General features: G+C 37.8%; 1 non-coding gene across 1 annotated transcript; it reads left to right on the top strand.

Moving 5' to 3' along the window:
* The first annotated feature begins 634 nt into the window (after positions 1-634).
* On the top strand, positions 635-741 carry LOC131234177 (small nucleolar RNA R71). The gene has a single exon (XR_009165586.1). It is a non-coding gene; the product is annotated as a small nucleolar RNA R71 (small nucleolar RNA).
* Positions 742-6299: the final 5558 nt, after the last annotated feature.

The following is a 6299-nucleotide window of genomic DNA, read 5'->3' on the forward strand; positions in this document are numbered from 1 at the left end:
AAAGTTTAGATTTAATCTTATTGTATATCTTCCAATTGGATAAGATAGGACTCCATTCCAATTAAGTTCCTTGAATCAAATAAGGAAACACCCCAATAGCCGCAAGTGGATTCCTGAAAACCCTAGTTCCCACCTTTGAATTCTTAAGTTTCTAATTAAATCCTTCATGATTACTTCCCTGTATTCTAAATTTAGATTTAGATCTTCTTCTAGTTCTACTTCTAGTTACTTTCAGAATATACACGAGATTAGTCCCTATGGATTCGACCTCGGTCTTACCGAGATTATTACTACATCGTGACCCTATACTTGGGGTTGTGAAAGCTTAGCCTTATCCTTCTTAAGTTCCATGGCCTCGACCTTCCTTATGAGATTAGCCACTTTAGCATTTATATCATCATCCTCTTTCAGCAAGTATATCCCATGCCTCTCCCTTACTTGAGTAGGCTTAGATGTGGTGTTAGGTTTTGGGGAGATGTCCCCTGATTGTGCTGTCTCAGCGAGTTTGTCAAAGTAATCCCACACCTCATCGACATTTTTGTTCATGAACTCCCCATTGCACATCGTCTTGACAAATTGACACATGGAAGATGTCAGTCAATCGTGGAAAAAAGTTGTTATGTTCCACATTTTAAAACCGTGTTGTGAGCATGAACTGAAAAGATCCTTGAACCGCTCCCAACATTGAAAGAATGTTTCATTTTCCTTTTAGGTGAAGTTCATGATCAATTTCCTGATGCTGTTCGTCTTATGGTATAATTTTTTTTTTTTAGAACTCCTTCATCATGTCATTCCATGTGCCAATAGATCGCGGACGTAGTGAGTGCAACCATGTCTTAGCTTTTTCATTCAAGGAGAAAGGAAAGAGTTTTAGCCTGACCATGTCCTCAGACACGTTAGGAAAGTATAAAGTGGCTATAACCTCATCGAACTCTGCAAGTGTAGGTGTGGACTTTCAAATTCAAGTCCAAGGAACTTTTGAAGGAGTTGGATCACTCCAAGCTTGATATCCATGTTTCATGTGTTTTCTGAAAAAATCATACAGGAAGGGGTGCCACCCCATCCAGTTGTAAGTAATCTCATAAAGTACGAGGCGGGGGTGCATAGTGCACCTCATTCTCATCCTGGACTTCCACAACCCGAGGTTGCGGTTGATTCACCAATTGATTTATAGGTTGATTTATAGCCATAACCTCAATTAACTCTAAGGATATCAAGTGGTGTCTGACCCTATGATGGATAGATAACCCCTCAACCAATTCTCCTTCACTCAAGAGACGTCGAGTGTTGTCACAGACCCACTTGGACATGAAACACTCTAAGCCCTCAATTTCAGAATCTAACCTAAACATAAAAGAAAGAAGAGAAATAGAAAGAAAGAGAGAGAATTAGAAAGAAGTTACCAAATTAGAAGTTTCTATATTGGGGTCCTGCAAAAGAAAAAAGGAAAGCAATTAGTTTCTAAAAAGGAAATAAGGAAAGCAACCTACTTTCTAAAAAAATGAGAAAGGAAAGTTTCTAAAAACAGAAAATAGAAAGTTTAAAAAATAATTAGTTTCTAAAAATAAATTAGGAAAGTTTCTATCCTAAAATTAGAAAGTAGTTTCTGAAAACGAAAAAAGAAAGTTTCTAAACCTAGAAAGCAAAGTTAGTTTCTAAAATAACTCAGAAAAAGAACTAATCTAAAAATAGAAAGTAGAAAAATCATAATCTTAACTTAATTCCAAAACTAGTCAATCTCAGAAAAATGCAACCGTTAGTCCCCAGTAACGACGCCAAAAACCTTGTTCACAACCCCAAGTGTAGGGTTGCGATGTAGTAGTAATCTCGGTGAGACAGTGGTCGAATCCATAAGGACTAATCTTGTACATTTCTGAAAGTAACTAGAACTAGAAGAAGATGTGAATCTAAATCTGAATTAATTAAGAGAGTAATTGTGATTAAAATGATTAAAACTAATAAATTTAAAGGTGATAACTAGGATTTCCAAGGATCCACTTGTAGAGATCAGGGAGCCCTCTTACTTGATTCAAGTCACACAATCGAAATTGGAGTCCTATCTTATCCAATTGGAAGATATACAATTAAGATCAATATGAACTTTCCTTGACCTAATTCTTGATGGAGGAGAATTGTGATAATTGAAAGAGATTCCATCAACAAACCATGCCCATGAGACGATGGCTAATAATAGGATTTACCAATCCCACAATCCCAAAATTAGGAAAAGAAGATACTCAAAGCTATTGCAGATCTACTGTAATTTGAGTTACAATAAACCATTAAGAATTGAAAGTATTCCTTTAAAATCAAACTAGAATCAAAGAAGGTTCAACATAAACATGAATCAAAGTAAAAGAAACATCTCATCACACTATAAGCTTCACCTCTTAGCCCTAGCTAAGAGGTTTAGCCAACCATAATATGATTAAACTAAAATCTCTTAAGAAAAGCATATAAACAATTAAGGAAAATGAAGAAAAACTCTTGGCAACGGCTTCTTCACCCTTTTTCTTCACTCTTCAAACCCTAGAAGATGCCTAGGAATATCCTAGAGACTCCTATTTATAGTTTTGCAGCACCTCCTTTCGCACCGGTTTGGAAAAATTCAGAAACCGCCTCAAATTTACACAGTTCGCGCAAAATCTGTGTAACCATAGACTGGTTGAGGACAACCTTCAACTGGTCAAGTGTCACCTTCGACTGGTTAAAGGTCTCCTTTGACTGGTCGAGGATGACAGGAATTTAGCAGATTTTGTCACTGGAGTTCAAGTCGAAGTTTCTTCAACTAGTCAAATAGAAGCTTAGACTAGTTGATGCAAGGCTTAGACAGGTCGAGAATCACTTGGTTTCCTTGGATCTTTGGCATGTGAATTCTTCATTTTTGGTCTTCTATGATCCAACCTTTGCTTGGTGATTCTTGAGCGTTAAATCCATGCTTTTTAACACTCTTTTCAATCCAAGCTCTTAAATTTACCTTGCAACACAAACATGAGTAAAATATGACATTAAGCATTATCATGTTCATAAAACCAAGATATAAATGGGGGATAATATGCAATATTTGACCCTCAACAGGAGGCCATGAGAATTTTTAAAGATTTCTGGTCTCCATCACTTTCAGACTCATCTGAATCTAATTCAGAGTCTTCTGTGTCGTCTCACATGGCTACCATAGCCTTTCCTTTAGATTTCTTGGAGAAGCAGTTAGTAGACTGTTGAGGGTCAAATATTGCATATTAGACCCTAGTTATTACTTGGTTCTATGTACATGATAATGCTTTAACACTCTATTTTAATCATGTTTGTGTTGCAAGGTGAGTTTAGGAGCTTGGACTGAAAAGGGTGCTAAAAGTATAGATTTGATGCTCAAAAATCACCAAGACAAGGGATGAATCTTAGGGGACCAAGATTGAAGAATTCACACACCAATGATCTGAGAAAACTAAGTGATCGAAGATCAAGAAGCCTGAAAATCATCCTGAATGCAAGATCACAGGGTTCCCACCATCCGTTTCGCATGAAATTTTATATTCGGCCCGAGGATCATTAAGTAACCAACCGTACACGTAAAATTTCAGCCATCGAATCTTTATGGAAGTGGTCCAATGGAAAGATTAACCATAAATCACTGACTCAAGATCCACCTGGTCTTTGGATATGCCTCAATTTTGGACTCAACTCCTTGAACTTTGTAGCAAAACGAATAGACGGATTGGATTTCTAGAAAACATCATCGTGAGCCTCACTGGCAGTTGCAAGTACATGGTGCACAAGTGCAGCAGCCGCACACCAAAAGAGAAGTCGGGTCAAAGTGATTTTGACCTGACAGAATTCAAAATCGAGAGAGAGAGTTTCTCTCTCCTCTTACGAAGCGAGTGGACGATCATCTACTGTGATGTGTTGTGGCCCACCTCCTTCACCTGGAATGATGATCTGACCTATCCAACCTATTCAGATGAAAATTTTGACCAAAGCCATGCCATCCATATCAACCATGCATGCGCACATAAGAAGATCATGTTCAAACGTAGGACAGATGACAGAAACTAAAATTCAGTAGGCCCCAACAACGTCAATCCAAAATTACTCATCTCCGACTGAAATTCCACCACAAAGCCAATGGATGGAGCTGATTCTTCAGACATCATAGAATGTGGGCCCCACTGGTTACACAAATCCAGTTTTCTGCATGTATAACGCACTAACAACGTCCGGACACTGCCTGGCCTTTTTGGCTGATTGTGTGATCACTGTCAGGGTTGGACCGATGATCCTGATCATCCAAAGTCTTGAGGAGGGGGTACCGACCCTATCCATGGAGGCAGATCAGAGGTCAAGATGATTAGCCGCCTCGAAAACCACTCCAAACGCAAGCATCTCGCGTTTTCGCTGCGCAAAGAGAAGGGGTGCGTAAGCCTCAACCGACTTGCAAACGCCTATAAAGAGAGGAGGGAAGTGAACGTGAGAGGGGAGATCAGATCGAATGTGAGACATGAAGAGTAGAGAGAGAGAGAGAGAGAGAGAGAGAGAGAGAGAGAGAGAGAGAGACGTGGAGCGGCCTGGCTTCAAAGAGTTTTTCTTCTCCTTCTTCTTTAGTTTTCTTCCTTGATGTTTTTAATAGATTCTAGCTTAGTCATGTCTATGGTTGGCTAAACCTCTTAGCTAGGGCTAAGAGGTGAAGCTTGTAGTGTGATGGGATCTCTTCTATGGCTTGATTCATGTTAAGTTGAACTGTCTTTGAATTTAGTTTGATTATAAGAAATACTTTTAGTCTTTAATGGTTTGTTGTAACTTAAATTACAACAGATCAGCGATAGCTTTGAGTATGCTCTTTTCATTATAGGGATTGTGAACTTGGGAACTTTGTTGTTCACGATCATCTCATGGACATGGTTGGATGATGGAATCCTCCCTAATGTTCATAATTCTCTCAAATTGGTTATGAATTAGTAAAATTCCGTTGTTTGCTTTGTCTCATAGGCATGGTTTTGTGATGGAATCACTTCTAGTTCTCATACCTATAATTCATTGAGAACTAGATCAATGGAAGTTCATATTTGATTTTTAATGAATTATCTTCCAATTGGATGAAGATGGGACTCTGATTCCAGTTGTGTTTGTGAATCAAGCATAAATCTCCCTGATCTCTACAAGTGGATCCTTTAAAACCCTAGTTTCCCACCTTTGAATTTTATAAGTTTTAGTTATATAGTTTACAATTATTCTCTTAAATTTTCTTGATTTAAATTACATCTTCTTCTAGTTCTAGTTCTAGTTACTTTCAAAATATGTACAAGGTTCAGTCTCTGTGGATTCGACCTCGGTCTTACTAAGATTATTACTACATCGCGACCCTACACTTGGGGTTATGAACAAGTTTTGGGCGCTGTTGCCTGGGATTAACGGTTGCATTTTTCTAAGATTAACTAGTTTTAGAATTAGGTTAAGATTAGGGTTTTTCTATTTTCTATTTTTAGGATTTGTTTTCTATTTTTAGAAACTTTCTAATTATAGGTTTAGAACTTTCCTAATTTGTTTTTAGAAACTTTCCTTTATCGTTTTTAGAAACTAGGTTGTCTTTTTTAGAAACTAATTCACTTTCCTTTTACTTTTGTAGGATCCTAACATAGAAACTTCTAATTTAGTAACTTCTTTCTAATTCTCTCTCTTTCTATTTCCTTTCTCTCTTTTAGGTTTAAGTTAGAATTTGAATTGAGGGCTGAGAGTATTTCATGCCCAAGTGGGTCCGTAATAACACTTGACCTCATTTAAGTGAAAGAGGATTGGTTGAGGGGTTATTGATCCATCACAGGATTAGACACCACTAGAGATCCTCAAAGTTAATTGAAGTGATGGCTTCAAATCAACTTGTAAATCAACAACTTCAACCTAGGGCTGAGGAAGTCCAGGATGAGAATGAGGTGCATCAAGGAACCCCGCCTTGTACTTTGCAAGATTATTTACAACCGGTGGGGGTGAGCACACCCTTATGCATGGTTTTTCTAGAAAATATGGGACATATAGATATTAAGCCAGGAGTGATCCAACTCCTTCCAAAATTTCATAGACTTGAATATGAAAGTCCATATCTACACTTGAAAGAGTCTGACGAGATTATAGCCACTTTATATTTTCCTAACGTGTCTGAGGATACGGTCAGACTGAAACTCTTTTCCTTTTCTTTGAAAGAGAAAGCTAAGACATGGTTGCATTCACTACGTCCCCGATCTATTAGCACATGGAATGACATGATAAGGGAGTTTATAAAGAAATTTTTTCCACATCATAAGATAAAT

This window comes from Magnolia sinica, chromosome 18 (genome assembly GCF_029962835.1).
Source record: "Magnolia sinica isolate HGM2019 chromosome 18, MsV1, whole genome shotgun sequence".
NCBI lineage: Eukaryota > Viridiplantae > Streptophyta > Magnoliopsida > Magnoliales > Magnoliaceae > Magnolia > Magnolia sinica.